The sequence below is a fragment of the Maylandia zebra genome, linkage group LG13 (genome assembly GCF_041146795.1).
Source record: "Maylandia zebra isolate NMK-2024a linkage group LG13, Mzebra_GT3a, whole genome shotgun sequence".
NCBI classification, from domain to species: domain Eukaryota; kingdom Metazoa; phylum Chordata; class Actinopteri; order Cichliformes; family Cichlidae; genus Maylandia; species Maylandia zebra.
This window is the reverse complement of record NC_135179.1, coordinates 2,819,732-2,835,715: the sequence shown is the minus strand read 5'-3', so window position 1 is coordinate 2,835,715 and position 15,984 is coordinate 2,819,732. Positions and strand designations below refer to the sequence as shown.

The window sequence follows — 15,984 nt, the reverse complement described above, 5'->3', positions numbered from 1 at the left end:
GTTTCTCTGCTTGCATGAAATTAAATGTCATGTTTTCACCTCTTGCAGGTTTTCTGTTGACTGTTGACGATACTCAGACTCTCTCAGGCACTGTGTGCCTCACATTTCCTCATTCATGTCTGTTTAAGCTCTAATTCACACGCACTGAGGTCACACTCTCGGTTTGGAGCATAAAAGAGCAGCGGGACGACGGACATGAGGTTAGATACACAGACAGACAGTCATTAAGACATTCCTCTGCACGCCGAAGCGCTCACTCATCCCTTGGCCTCTTTCTTCTTTTGTATTTCAGCCACACACTCCTGAAGGCTGCTGGGAGAGGCACGGGAGGGCGTCTCTGTCTGGACCTGCGTCGCTATGGGTCTTCAGTCCAGCACTGCACAACAGCAGCAGCAGATTTGGAGGGCGTTTGGCTCGGTTCATCGGCTCTGAACGAGCGGCACCGCGGTGGCTCTGATTGGCTGGCTGGACATCCACTGAGCGCGACTTCAGGTGACGGAGAGGTTTAAGGTAAGACTCGTGTTTTCATACTGAGACAGCAGCTGTTGACTCTCAGCTCAGTCTGGCTGGTGTCTTCGGTGCTGTTATGCTGCTGAAACTTCTGAATTCTGATTGGTTGGAAGGTGTGGATTTAAATAACTGGAAACCTGTAATGGAGGCGATATTCTGCCAATATGAATCAGTGTGCTAGCAACAAACTGCAAGCAGAGACAGCCAGTCCTCAGCTAAGGAGAAGCTAGAGAGCTCAGGTTATTTCTGTAAACACCAGCAACAATCTAAGGAGGACAAACCAAACTGGACACCTCGATGGGTGATGTCACAGTGGTTCAGGCCATCCTTTATATACAGTGGATTAACTGTGCAATTTGGTTCAGATGGAAAGCTGAAAACAGATTGAAGGAGATTAAAAAGAAAAATTCAAATAAAAAGTTACAATTGGTTTTTTGTCAACAAAGCAAATGCATTTTTTCCAGTATCCAGCAGGGGGCGACTTCTCTGGCTGCAAAAACACGATTGTCTATGACAAAATTTATCTATGGACTCTATAAACACTTCCCTGATCATGTTTAATGAATATAAGATGAGTTTGTTTTGTAAATTATAATCCCAAACACCACTTTATTGACACTAAGAGCAAAACAGCAGCGTGTTTTTCAGGTAAGCTACTTTTGACTGATGAAGTCAACATCTAAAAGTCCAGCTGAAGGCTTTTTAAGCAGAACTTTGTTTAACCAACATTTCTGTCTGTTTTACAATTTGTAATATGGCTCCAAACACCAGCTCATAATTATCACCACTGAAACTTAGGGTTTACTCACACCAGAGCACAGTAACCTCCCCGTGATGACCAACAATCAGTGGTTGCATTCAGTGTTTTTGCTGTCACAGACTGATTGGTAGAAAATGGTAGAAAAGCAACCGATCTGCAAACAGTCCAACAATCACTGTCAAATAATTACAGTCTGATTTATAAATGCAGGTTGTAAACAATCTAAGCTGGTCTGCATCGATTAACTCGGATCATCTATGACGTGTCTTTGCAGTAGGGGACTTGACTAAGCTGGATGCCAACTGGTTGTATTCTGGTTAAAGTCCTATAGTTAGTGGTTGGTCTTCGTCACTAAAGCACCCCTGTTTCTCCCTCGTGTGACTGCAGGATTAGCCGGGGCTTACATCTTGTTTTTCTTTCCACCAGTTTTAATAAATTAAACGTTAGCGTTCAAATGCTGAAATGCTCGTTTCAGTGGTGCTCAAGCGGGTTCTGGCAGCACTTCCAGCTACTAATAACTGGACTGTGATTAAATCTGTTGTATCAATTATTTGTGGTATTTTAAATAGCCGATATATTGGCTCACAAATGGAGTCATATTCTTTACCTGAGCCGAGCGTCAGCATCAGGTCACATGATGACGGCCTAAAGGCCTGTGCTAAGAGAGCAGGAAGCTAGCAGCTGGTTATTTAATGCAGCGGTCCCCAACCCCCGGGCCATGGACCAGTACTGGTGCCCGAGTCGTTTGGTACCGGGCCGCGAGAATTGAACTCGGTTTCCCTGTTTTTTTCTTTCCTGTGTGTTATTAATAAATATTTTTTTGGTACCGGTACTGGTTTTATTTGTAGCATTTATCCGCGACACCTTAAAGGTCAGTCCGTGAAAATATTGTCGGACATAAACTGGTCCGTGGCGCAAAAGAGGCTGGGGACGGCAGATTTAATGTATTGTGAAATATGTCGTTGGTGAGTCCTGAGTGAGCGGACACCAGCTTTCCCGGCTCATCGGCCTGTTTGTTGGCTTTGCCTGTGAATCTAAGCTCACGTCCAGGTGTTTGATGAAACTGCCGCCATTACAGCCCCTACAGAGCTGCTGAGTTTGTGTGGTTTGTTGGTTTGCTGGCAAAGTGGTTTATTTACTTGTATTACACTTTTCTTTTCAGTTCCCAGCCACCAGATGAGTGTAATTTGTTTTTGAACACCACAATTAGATAGAAAAACCATGCATAACTAACGTTTCACAGAATAATGCATAACGCTCTTATCATATTATAAATAACTCATACTGCCAACCATACAGCCCCCCCAAAATGAAACACCTTTCAAATGCAACAATTTTCCAACCCCCGCATCATTTTTAAATCTAATTGTTTTATGTTAATTTTGTGCAGTCACATCTTTTCAGGCCCTGTCTGTGTGTTTCTCCCTCATCCTTTAAAAATCAAAAACAATGCGAGGCCGCGATTTTAAACACATCGACTTCGAGTCAAACGAAGGTCAGCAGGATGGCATCGTAAACTCTTTTCATGGTGTCGTAGATTTAAATGTGAGGGACAAGGAAGTGAAAGTAACTTAGAGCAACCCCAATTATGAATGATTAAAAAGCTTAAAAATTGACAAAGAAACCAAACCTGCAGAAACAAATCAGGGGATCCAAACAGTGGGAGCTCTGAGGAGGCCAACAACAGGAGTTAAAACCTCAAACAGGCTCAAAACTCAATTATATCACAAAAACTCAGCGCAGTAACACAAACCTGGCACCGTGTCATCTTGTGTATTTAGCCGTCGAGTTCATTAGTTCATATCCCCCCCTGCAGCCGCTCGGGCCCATCGGGATGGTCTTCACTGTGAGAGCCACGGATCCAGACGCGGCCGCCCAACACTCCCATCCGGCCTTTTAAAAACACCTTTTTCCATTTTAGGAGTAGGACCAGAGTTAGCGTGCAGTCAGGGTTTTTATTCTTCTTTATTTTGTTCATTTTGTTTATATTGTTTAATTTTCTTTGTCGTTTAATGTATGAGATTTATCTGTTTTTTACTGGAGAGCACTTTGGTCACTGGTGTTATTTTTGCTCTATAAGTAAAGTTGGATTTTTAGAGTGAACTTTTTACACTAATGCAAAATTATGTTTTAAGTCATTTTATTAATCTTGCCCACATGAGGTCACACTGGACTCGTGTTTCTCATGATGACAGATGAATTGACAGCTGTGACATGTTGTGATTTGGTGCTGTGTGAATGAAACTGAATTGAATCCATTTAATTAAATGTTTGTGTTTGCATCCTGCAGTGTAAGGAACTGTCCCACTATTGCATGTTAAAGCATATCTCAGCATTACAAGTATGATCGATTTCACACCACAATGGACTTTTCTCAGGTTATAAACGTGTTATAAACGTGTAAACAGTGTTGAAGCTGCGTCAAAAGTGTTGCTGGGGTTTGATCGCTTAAGCGAGCCAGAGCTTTGGGCTTACTCCAACACAAAACTGTGGTCTTAAAATGTGTTGCATCAAATTGATAAATAACTGAAAGTATATTGAATTTTTTAGATGTGGCATTAGGAAAAAGAGGAGCCTGGACCTCGAACTAACGTGGACGGCATCACGAGGGTTTCAGTCCTGCTCTGTTTAGGCTTTTTTCATGAACGCAGCTTTTCAAACTCACGTGACTTGACGCTGTTGTCATTGGTTAGTGATTCTAAAAATATTTGCAGCAGTTTATGACGTACGGCTCATACAAACTCAACCGAGAGCTTAAACTGGAAGTAGAAACGGAGAGCTAGTTTTCTGTGATATTCACAACACATTTCACCTGAATAACTGTGCGAATTAGATGTAATATTTATCTTTTGATTACCAATAAAGTCAATGTTACTGGATATTTAAATATGAACAAATATTCTAAAAATCTAAGATCAAATAAAAGCACATTAATACATTTAGAAGCACCAAACATTTAAGAGTCGTAGTTCCTAAATTTTAAGGCTTTTTGTCAATTTTCCACCAATAATTCATTAAGTTGACCTTAGAGCTAAATGGATGTAAGCTACATTTTTTTATGGATCGTAGACACGACCCCACTCCACACCCCCACTGAGTTTTATCAGCATAAAGTCAAAACTTGAAAATGAGCTGTGGTGTTGACAGAGGGACACGAATGCACACGAACGCTACCAAAAACAGAACCTACTCATGATAACGATTTCAACAAAGGATTTAAAGAACGTGCAGAACAAATTTTACCAAGAATGGTAATTTTACTCTTTCTCAGTGTAAGCATGCACGTCTTTATTAAAAAGAGCAAAAAATAATAGAACTTGTATTTTATTTACAAAACACGAGCAATAACTGATGTATTCTTCATTAAAGAGAAAAAATAGGAGTGACTTGAAATGAAAATGTGATTTCTATAACACATTTTCTTACACTTAAAAGAGAAACAAAGACATGACCACACGAGCTGTTAATATAGACAAACTTAATGAATTATTGATTAACAGAACATTAAAGCATACACTGCTGAACACGGATATGCACCCAGAGGAATTAAAGATAGGATAGGAAAGCCTGAATAATGCATTGGGATATGGAAACAGTTGTGATGGATCTGAGGTCTACTCTAAGCCAGACTGGATCTAATCCTGGATCTGAGACCCCCCCCCCCGACCCGTTCACCCTGCCCACAGTGTGGCAGGTGACTCGTGTGCAGGATACAGGTCTGGTATTCAGCATGTGACAGACAAATATACTGTATTTTACCCCAGCTCAGTCTCTATGTGAATAATATAAACATGCATTGCTACATTCATTTATTCCCTTAAATCCATGAAGCTGTTTGGCACAGTAAACTCTGCATAACTGAATAATATAGCAAAAATAACTTCCCGCCGGCTTCACTTATCTATAGTATTTCATTCTTTATCGGTGCTCCATCACTGCTCCAGATCGCCACTGAGGCACATGATTCGTGGTTGAGCGTGTCCGAAGGAGGCCGACTGCTGCTGCGGTGTTGAAGTTAAAGAAGCGTTGACTTGGAAATACTGGACACCACCAGAATGTAGGAAAAAAGACTAAAACCTCAATGCAGTCCCACATAAGACGAGACAGCGGGACAGGTTTGTGCTGTTCTATGTTAAAGCAGATGCTACAGGTTTGATGGTTTGGACGGAGCTGCTTTGCAGGCAGGAGAGTTTCAAAGTCTGTGTAATTTATCTGAAGATACTCTTTGTTATCTGCAGCCTATCTGTAGACGCTACATCTAGAAATCTATTCACAGACAAGAGCAGAAGCATGTGGATGATAAAACAAACACATAACCACGTATCCCGTCAAACTTAAAGAACACAAACTCTTCCTAATATTCAATTTAATTCACTTAAATTTATATAGAGCCAAAACACAACAGCAGTCACATCAAAGTGGTTTATAATGTAAACTAAAGAGCCTACAGTATCCTTATGGGAACCAACTTATTAATTAATGTCCTCTTTAATGCACATTTGTTTTTGGTCTATCTTTTGAGCTGCCCCGTTGTCGAGGACACATCCTGGGCTTTCTGGATATCTGGTGTGTTTGAGTGACCTCTTTTAGCTCCAAAAAGGAAGGAAATCACAAAAAACACTTTCCCTCCATTCTCAGGAGGAGACGTCTGAAGTTAGGCAAACTACTTTTAAGTCTCTTCGCTGTGTTTTAAGTTTGTTACATTCATATTTTCTGATACTGATCGTCGTTTTCCTGTTACTGAAACACATCTGGATCCCTTTCCAGAGTGTTACTGACACTGGGATGCAAACATGGATCGGATATGTGGACCAGTATAACTCAGAGTTCTTCTGCAGTCTCCTGTTTGGTTTAGCGTGTGGATAGTTGATGGCATCATCAGCGTACATCTGTGAAGTTGTAGCAGGTCGTTCGCTTTAATTCAGGTTGCTAACATACAGAGTAAATAGCACAGGACCAAATATGTCAGCATACTGGTCCATGTGTGAACGAGCTGCTGTGGAACTGTTCAGTTGGGGTCCATGAGGGGGCAGTAGACTCCCTCCTGGACCACCCGATGGTCTGAGGTTGTTTGTGCCGGTGTGTTTGGGGGAGTCTAAAACGTGGAGGTGGAAGGGAAATGAAAGAAGAAGAGCCATGTGCTGGTTGTTGTTGTTGTATGAGGTGTTGGATAAGGAGATCTGACCTTAAATCTGGATCATAAAATGGAAATAACAGGAAGTTTCATGGGATTAAAACCGAGCTGAGGTCGTTCAGCAACAGACAAAACACATGTGAGTGCAGGTTTGCTTTTCAGACTTCACTGTAATGAGATTACAGGAGCTCTGCAGTCTCTAAATATTGTTGCATGTTATTATTTCAGTCCGATTCTGGAGGTGAAAGACTAACAACAGTTATTGTATTTTTAAAATCAGCGATCCCTTTACTCCCAAACACACAATCGCTCGTGTAGGTTTAAATCTCGTTTTCAGGGGCCGACCTCGGCTGCGTTCAGTGACCCCAAGGAGCAATTGGATGTTGTTTACATCCTCGATTACATCTGTAAGGTCAGGATTAATCTACACGTTTCTGTTTTGTAGGAGCGGGCATGAAAAATAAAACGTCTCCTTCATTTATTCAAACACACCAAACTCTGTGCAAACAGTTCAGCTGTGACTCAAACAAACACACTGCAAGCATCTGTGAAAAGCATTCAGCTGCCAGTTTATTAGGCACACTATTCTGTGATACATTACACCTTTATTACAGTTATATGGTCAGTGTTCCTGATAGTGTCATACAAAGGGGTTGTATGACCTTTTGTGACACCAACACACTATGCTAATATTTTAAACTTGATGTACAAGACATAAAAATAATCAACTTTGTGGTCGTGGTAAGAAACCGTTTGAAAGTTGAGAGAAAGTTTAAGAAAGAAGAAGAAGACAGAGAAGATGTTGAACTGTCAAAAATACCTCAGAGTCGGGTTGCAAAGAAATCCAACATTTGGTTAACATTGTTTGTTTTTGGTGAAATTTAGCAGTGAAAAGGGGAATGTAGAAAGTTTTATGAGGTTATTGTTCTTGTATCGAGCTGTTTCTGTTATTTTGTCCATCCCGTTAATTCCTAAATAATAATAATAATTAATAATAATTGTCGTATAATTACATTTTAATTTTACTTCATCTGTAATACCCATAACAGCTGAACTTTATTTTAACAACTTAGTTGGAAAAGTGCAAACGATTGATATAAAAACCAGACGTTTTACTCCATACGTGACTGACAGTTTTAAACTGTGTTTGTTCTGCTGCATAATTACTACGTACATGCAAAGTACAAATACTTTGCTGAAAGTACTTGAACACTTTTCTACATTAACAAAGTTCCAGACTTGTAATCAACTATTTTTACTTTTGAACGGTTCCTTACTGTATAGTTCAGAACAATTCAAAGCAAAACGTTTGTACGTTATCAAAATGAATTATTGTAAATGTAAACGAATAAAAATAATTTAAATACTTACAAATATTTTAAACTAAACTTTGATCACATATATTTATGCTATATTATATGTTACTTGCACCGACCTGTTTTAATCTTAAATGTTGTGAAGTGGCCAAAAACATTAGAATCATTCATGTTAAGGTAGGTTTGTGTGTGTGTGTGTGCGTTTTGTTGCACTACCACATGTTACAAATACAGAAAGGTTTAACGTCTCCCTCTGTCCTATTACGTGACAGATTTTGTACAATAACCTCAGATTTTAAGGGAAATTCTTCTTCATGTTCTTTGACATTTGAGTTTACTGTGCTGAGGAAAAATCCTCCCGTACATGTGAACACAGCCTCTGTGTCACAGTCAATGATGGCAATCAGTAACGGAGCAACACAGTTTTAAAGTACACTCACAGTGAGTGCATACAGTGCACATTTTGTGTATCAGTACTCGAAAGAACGTCTTAATGCAGCAGGCTAGTGAGAAAGAACCAAATGTTAAAGGCTGGTGTAGAGTACCGTACACGGTACATCCAGACTCAGACCAGTTCATAAAGTTTGGGGGCCATACTGGTGCCTATTGGCATCCGTCAGCATTGTCATGTAAGAAAGTGTTTGTGGGGATTTATCTATTTATTTTGCATTTTTTTTACTGCTTGTAATGAAAACTCTCAGGAATATAAACTGAAACAACTTTATCATGTTTTAAGTTTAAGAAATAAATACACGTAAAAATGTTTTTCATTTAAATTGTTTGAAACTATTAATTTTTTTATGTTTTATTGTAGAAGTACTTTTAATATTTATACAGTATAAATAAATTATAGGTTTTATTTATTCACAAAATACCTCTTATTAAACTATAATTAGAGATGTCAGCTGTAAGATCATAATATTCAATTCATTTTTTTTAAATATTGAGGCTCTTTATATTTTGAAGGTAGACCCTACAGTAATACATGCAATAATATCATGCATGGAAGTGGACGGTAATTATTAAAAGCACAGTGTGTGTTCGTACTGGGCAGCTCCCATTGTGGATGTGCAGCAGAGTGGAAACCAGCTCTGAGCTCTTCTCTGCAAACACAAGAACGCGAAGTCTGAAATACAACCAGACGGCAGCTTCTGTGCTCCAGGTTCCAGCAACGCTTGTTCTCTGCATCCAGAGGGCAGCGTGGGTCATTCAAGACGTGGACGGAGCAGGCTTTGGCCCATTTTAGGTACAAATACTTAGATTAATTAATAAATTATTAAATAAGAAATAAATGAGATGAGGAAGAACATGATGTTTTGAAAAAAAATCAGCATTTGTTAACCTTGAATATTTTGTGAGTGAAGTGTGGTGGGTTTAAAAAAAAAGCTGATAGAGCTGCGTTTGTTGATCCATCTGTCCAAAATTACACTTTGCAATAAAATAAATTCTTTCTTTTAGTATTTTTTAAAATGTAATAGCAGAGCATACACTTTTATGTTTGTGAACAAAGGAATTCCCAATATTTGGGGATAGATTAGCGTTTCCTACCTGGGTGATTGAATGATGAGACAATAGATCACGCAAATATGAAACGGTTCCCTCAAACTTGTATCTATACAAAACGGAGAACAGCACTGAAGGACAGGACCGTGTTCGTGCACGTGTTGTTAGTGGGAGGGCCGACGTGGCCGAAGCGAAGTTCATGTAAAGCATTCAGAGCATTGTGAGACTTAAGTAAGCCTGTGAAACCAGAATGATCTCTGGATCCAGTTTCATCTGAGATATTTTCACGGGAAAACTTAATTATTCCAGTTTTTCTCATTTTCTAAAACCAAAGCAGATTAGGACCTGGCTCACAGATAAACCGTGCAGGTCACAGACGGTGACGGTGTTTGTACTCTGTCATATCCTGTTTCCACTTTCCCCTAAACCAGCACTTTACTATGTTAGCTCTCACTTCAGCTCCGTATTACCTCGGAGTTTCAGTATGGATGTATCCAGAGTTCAGATAAACACTTCCCGTTCACACTCACAAGTCTTAACTTTCTGGAGCTGGTTGATCCCTAGGAAAGTTTCCCACAATGTAGATCCGGAGAGACGGGATGAAAGTAGTTTCCCAAAAGGGACACACCTGATCACTGTACACCTCAGCAAATATATAGTAATAATATAAATATATTAAAAAAGTGTGGGTGTTCAGATATAAAATGTGACAAATGGATTTCTGACATTTGCGTCTGTAGTTACCTTTGTGTTATTTTATTTTATATCTATAAATTAATTTTATTTGCATTTCTGCTTTTAATTCAGCGTCACACCTGTTATATTCTAATATAAACCAGCTGAAAATTGTTACTGTGTTAAATGTTAGAATTGTTTATATATAATTAATTTATATTAGAGTTCAAAATCTTTGAATTTTGTGTAATTTTGCCCACATTAACATTATTTTTAAAGTTTCTGTATTTGTAGTTTTGGTCATCTGTAGCCTCACAGCTGTTATATTTACCTTTGTTTATGATTGATTAAAGCAGTGGATAGATTTAAAATTTGAAATCTTTCTTGCCCCTGTCGACCAGCAAGCGTTTGAGAACCACGTAGAGGTCGAGCAGAGCTCCTGACGTAATCTGGATTTCTTCTGCCCGACACGAAACTGCACAGCGTGACTGAAACCTGAACATTTTATTCATTTCATATCAGAAACAACTAAATAAATAAAGTTGCTGTAATCAGAAGCAAAACTCTTCACGGTGGTACCAGTGTCACCCGGCAGAGGGTCGCAGTGCGTCTCCCAGCTCATACTGGGCGAGGGGCGGGGCACATCCTAGGCTACATGTGATGATGTCACTGTGCCCGCCCACACCCTGTGATTGGCAGGTGCTCTACAGGAAGTGTGGATGGCTGAACAGTACTTTAATGTTGACATAACCTGACACGAGTTTATACAACAACACGGGGTCAAAAACACGATGAGACGTCGCGCTAAACGTGAGGCTTCAGCTCCCAACAGGAAGTTCCTCTTTTTAACGGCGGCTCGTCTGTCGTCTGTGTGTGGACACGACACTGTGAACACAACACTGTGAACACGACACTGTGAACACAACCACACAAATCCTGCTTATTAACAGTTATTACCAAAACATCGAATAGCCGCACCACATTTTCACTAAATTTAGGAAAGTTAATTTCACTATTGCACTTATTGTCCATCATTTAAACTTAAATATCGCAAACATAAAGGAGCACTGATTTATTCACCGATGTCTGATCAACGTTCGGCCACATCTATGCATCATAAACCTGCTGCAGGTTATTATTTTTCCTTTAATCCTGCACAAACCAAGTGAAGTATTACTGCAGTAATAAACGAAAGGCTGTAATAATGCATGTAAGAATCAAAGTGATTGAAAAATCTCATTTTTCTCACACAAAAGTAAAGAAGCATCCAGAAAGAGTTCTTTGATAATGAAACCTCAATAAAACAACGATCATCTGCTTCTATTACAGGTAACAAATATATGCTGTGTAAAATACATACATTATATCATTTCTTTATCCAACTTTTTTATCAACATTAAAACACACTGAGCTGCATAAAAACTCCAGAAGTGCTGATTTTATTTAAATGAGGTGTAACTGTATATTTTTAATTATTATTACCAGAGAAGTTTTTTTTACTCTATAATGATTTCTTAATAACTCGTCTGGATTGTTTTTAAAACTCACGTGACCTGGAAATATTTTACATATTTTGTGTTTTTTCTATTTTACCTCCAGAGATGAAACGCTTCATTAAAACACACAAATATATACATATATATACATATTAAATAATACATTTATTTAATATCCTGTTCTATAAATTTTTATTTCAACTTTTTTTTTAGTGTCTTTACCTTGTTCTGCTAAAATAAAATCCAACGCTCTGACATTAAAGTTAATTAACTCAGTAACGGAATAAAAATTCCTAATTTTAAATTTCTTACACTTTCCGTATTTCTTTTCCATCTTTGAAGTATTCACACACAAACACTCTGATGTCCTGACTTGGTTTGGAATCGAAGCCGTAACGGTTTAAAAGCAGAAATATGAAATCGCTGCACTCTTGACGGTAAATTCAAAGTGCGACATTTAAAACGATGGATTCAACCTGGAGCTCTCAGAGTTTTACATTCATGCTGTTCTTTAATTAAAACTAGGTTGATGTACGTTATTTCGAGACGTTTTGGACACCGACGATCACCAGGACGCTGCTCTGCAGTCGAGTAAATTCCGTGTAATTGTAGGAAAACGTTGAATAAAGTGAGAAGAGGAACGTAATCTCGACTCAAACGGGACGATTTTATCTCCACTTTCAGGATTTTTCAGCGTCGTGAAACTGCGACGGCGGCTCGCACGTTTTCTGTAGGTTTTTATATTTTATTGCATCAAGAAAGCCCAAACAGCCGTGATGTTAATTCCCTTTGAGAGGATCACACAGAGTTACTCCACCGTGAGAGGCTAAAACGAAGACTGTGAGTGGAAACGACTTCTTTTAACAAGACGACCACGACCCTGAACGCACCTCACAAAAGCTGGATCGGCTCGGGCTCGACGGCAGAAGGACCGGAGGAGGAAAAATGTTCTTTTTGCAGCAAAAACCAGGAGGCTCGAGCGTCGCCTCCCTCCTGCAGCTCTACAGTGGCACCAAAGCACTCCCGGCCAGCGCCGCCATTTTGTGTCCGCAAACCGTTTTCGTTTGCAGTTGATCTGTTTGGAAAACTTTTGCAGACTGAATCAGAATCAGAATACTTTATTGATCCCTGGGGGAAATTATTTTTGTTACAGTGCTCCATTTTAAACCAACATTAAGACAAGACAGACAATACGCTAACTAAGAATAGTACAATATATACATATATATACATACATACAGGGTCCAGGGAAGGCAGCTCCTTGTTTTCACCGCCGCCTTCGCTTCCCTCCGTGTGCGAGCGGGCGACACCTGCACGAAAACAAACCCCGGAGTGCGTGGGAGTGTGTGTGTGTGTGTGAACCCCACACCCTCTTGCGCCATTAACCCCCGACAGCCTCGCTTTTCCCCCATCACACCCAGTGACCTCTGTGTTGACGCATCGGCCATCTTGTTCCATTACAATGTAGTGTAAATGTGTGTGTGTGTGTGTGTGTGCGTGCACTGTGGCGGGGCGTGCAGACGCTTCTTTCATTGTCTGGCTCGGTTCATTACCAGTCCGTTGGTGGTCATCACTTCACTGATCATTAACGGCTGTACAGCTGGACGCTGGCAGCGAGCCATAAGTCTGTGTGTGTGTGTGTGTGAGTGTGTGTGTGTGTGTGTGTGTGTGTGTGTGTGTGTGTGTGTGTGTGTGAGCGAGCATTAGGGCGTATTATGTGTTTAAAATGTTGAGTTCACACATTTGAATGTTTATCACTGCACAAATGGTAACAGCGAGCTCTTAAAGTTCAAGACAAGTTTGATCAAAGCTTTTCAACGTGGCTGAAATGTAACGCAGCAGCAACAACGCCTCGTCCCTCTGGCATCTACGGAGACGCAGCTTCGTGTGCACACCAGTCAGCATCTGGTTTTAGACACCTACACTTGGAACCGCTGTAGCAGTCCAGCCAGGCTGATCGCCGAGGCCTCAGTCTGTACCGCTTCCTCAAAGGTGCCGGCGTGGCTGATGGGTGTCTGCAGAGCCGTGTGTGCTGTGGCTCTGTGCTCGATGTCAAAGGTGACAGCGATCACTCCCGTTACGTGTGAACGAACAGGCTTGTTGCCGTTAACGGGTCGTTTTAACCCAAACCACAAATCTCCCCGATCTTTCACTGAGTCGTTTTTACAACATCAGCATGACCATCGAGTGGAAGGCGGAGCAAAAAAGAAAAAATGTGCAAACTCAGCAGAACCCTTACCTCTGGAAACAAAGTCCCTGCGACTCCTCCGACCTCCACGATGTCTCCCCGCAGCAGAGAGAAGTGCCTCCATCCATCCCTGCCCTGTGACGGAGGTGCAGAAGCATCAAAAGCACAGCTGGCACATCAGGAAGCAGCTCAAGTGCAAAGATGTTTTTCTTCTCTATTTGACTTTGCCTGATTTTATTATTACTTTTATTATTCATTCATTTTTCTACCGTGCATGCTTAGTCACCTGCGTCCCTCGTGGACGGTGGATGTAGCCACCGTGACTTCACCGACTAACGACTGTGACGCGTGCCGACAAATCGTGAGCGAATAATAGAAACCCTCCTTTCTGATGCTTGTAACGGACCGTGATCAGCATGGAGCCACACTGCTGCTCGCTCAGCTTCACGGCGCGGCTCATCAGCTTCATCACCAGCACACTTCTCTTCATCGTCCCCTCGCCCTCCAGGATTGTGTTAAAAAGCTCTGTGCACGCTCTCCTCCGCAGCTGCCTTTAACACGACTGTTGCAAAACTGAAATGCAACTGTATTCATAGTAAACAAGTGTTGATATCTGAGCGTCTCCTACACCGGACGAGGTTCTCGTGCTTTTAACTCTTTAAATAAGAGACCGTAAAAACTCGTTGGGCCTTTCCGGCTCTGTTCACAGTCAGCTCGTCTTCAAGCTCAGCTTTTTAAAGCTCACGGCCTCACCGAACGCCGATCATCTCGTTGGTCACATTCTCTCAGCTGAAGTTTGGTCTGTTTTTCGCGTCTGATACTTGTCTTTCGATCGTGGCTCAAGAGTTGGGAGTTCGCCTTGTAATCGGAAGGTTGCCGGTTCGAGCCCTGGCTTGGACAGTCTCGGTCGTTGTGTCCTTGGGCAAGACACTTCACCCGTTGTCTACTGGTGGTGGTCAGAGGGCCTGGTGGCGCCAGTGTCCGGCAGCCTCGCCTCTGTCAGTGCGCCCCAGGGTGGCTGTGGCTACAATGTAGCTGCCATCACCAGTGTTTGAATGTGTGTGTGAATATGTAAAGGGCTTTGGGGTCCTTAGGGACTAGAAAAGCGCTATATAAATACAGGCCATTTACCATTCTCCTCCAAACATGGCTGAGATTTCGTTTTCTTTTCTTCCAGCAGAGCTGAAGGTTTTTGTTTTTTAGGAATCCTCCAGTTGGATCGTCTGTAGTTAACTTCCTCCTAACTTGGCAGTCGTTGTAAATTTTAGTTTACATGGGTGTCGCTTTATTCTAACACCTGGGAGAACTAAGTGTTTCAAACTGGTTCCCAGTTAGTTTTGAGGACATGAAAAAAGAACCTGGCCCCATAAACAGTTAAGAAGACAGGATTTAACGAGCGGATGACTGTCAACCCTGCGACCGTGAGCGCCGTGCTCACTTTAGCTGTATTATGTGTATTTGTGTTTATTTTTAGCCGTGTGGTTCACTGTTTCTGCCCCCAGGACTCATCTGCTGTGTCCCGGCCTGCAGTTTGGATAAGACATGCTGTGTGTCATCACGCTCACGTCTGTGTGCGTTTTTGTAGAATCTGAGACGCTGTAGTAAAAAAATGTGACTTCATGCACGTTTGTCTGCTTGACTGCATGTCTGTGTGTGTGTCTGTGTCTGCGTGTGTGTGTGTGTGTCTGTGTGTGTGTGTGTGTGTGTGTCTGTGTGTGTGTCTGTGTGTGTGTGTGTCTGTGTGTGTGTGTGTCTGCGTGTGTGTGTGTCTGTGTGTGTGTCTGTGTGTGTGTCTGCGTGTGTGTGTGTCTGTGTGTGTGTCTGCGTGTGTGTCTGCGTGTGTGTGTGTCTGCGTGTGTGTCTGCGTGTGTGTGTGTCTGTGTGTGTGTCTGTGTGTGTGTCTGCGTGTGTGTGTGTCTGTGTGTGTGTGTGTCTGTGTGTGTGTGTGTGTCTGTGTGTGTGTGTGTGTGTGTCTGTGTGTGTGTCTGTGTGTGTCTGTGTGTGTGTCTGCGTGTGTGTGTGTGTGTGTGTCTGTGTGTGTGTGTGTCTGTGTGTGTGTCTGTGTGTGTGTGTGTGTCTGTGTGTGTGTGTGTCTGTGTGTGTGTCTGCGTGTGTGTGTGTCTGTGTGTGTGTCTGTGTCTGTGTGTGTGTCTGCGTGTGTGTAAATGTTGCACATAAATGAGCAATTTTGTGTGTTTTCCTGAGGGCTGGGGTAGAGAACATCTGCAAGTTTCTGTGTGTTTTACAGTACAGCACACACACACACACACACACACACACACACACTTGTGTGTCCATTATTGCAGTTTGACAGCACGCTCATATCTCCTGTTTAATTGATTGATTGGTTTTATTAAGCACATCAAAACACATTTATTGAAACCACATAACTGCAGTCTGAT

At 41.4% G+C, this 15,984-nt stretch overlaps 1 long non-coding RNA gene across 2 annotated transcripts in view; it reads left to right on the top strand.

Moving 5' to 3' along the window:
* The window catches only part of LOC101464861 (uncharacterized), a 34,830-nt gene that overhangs the window by 3,530 nt on the left and 15,316 nt on the right, over positions 1-15,984 (top strand). For both annotated transcript variants that reach the window (XR_013101306.1, XR_013101307.1), the window contains 2 exons: positions 49-200; positions 293-510. This is a non-coding gene — a long non-coding RNA (uncharacterized LOC101464861). The remainder of the gene's footprint in view (positions 1-48; positions 201-292; positions 511-15,984) is intronic.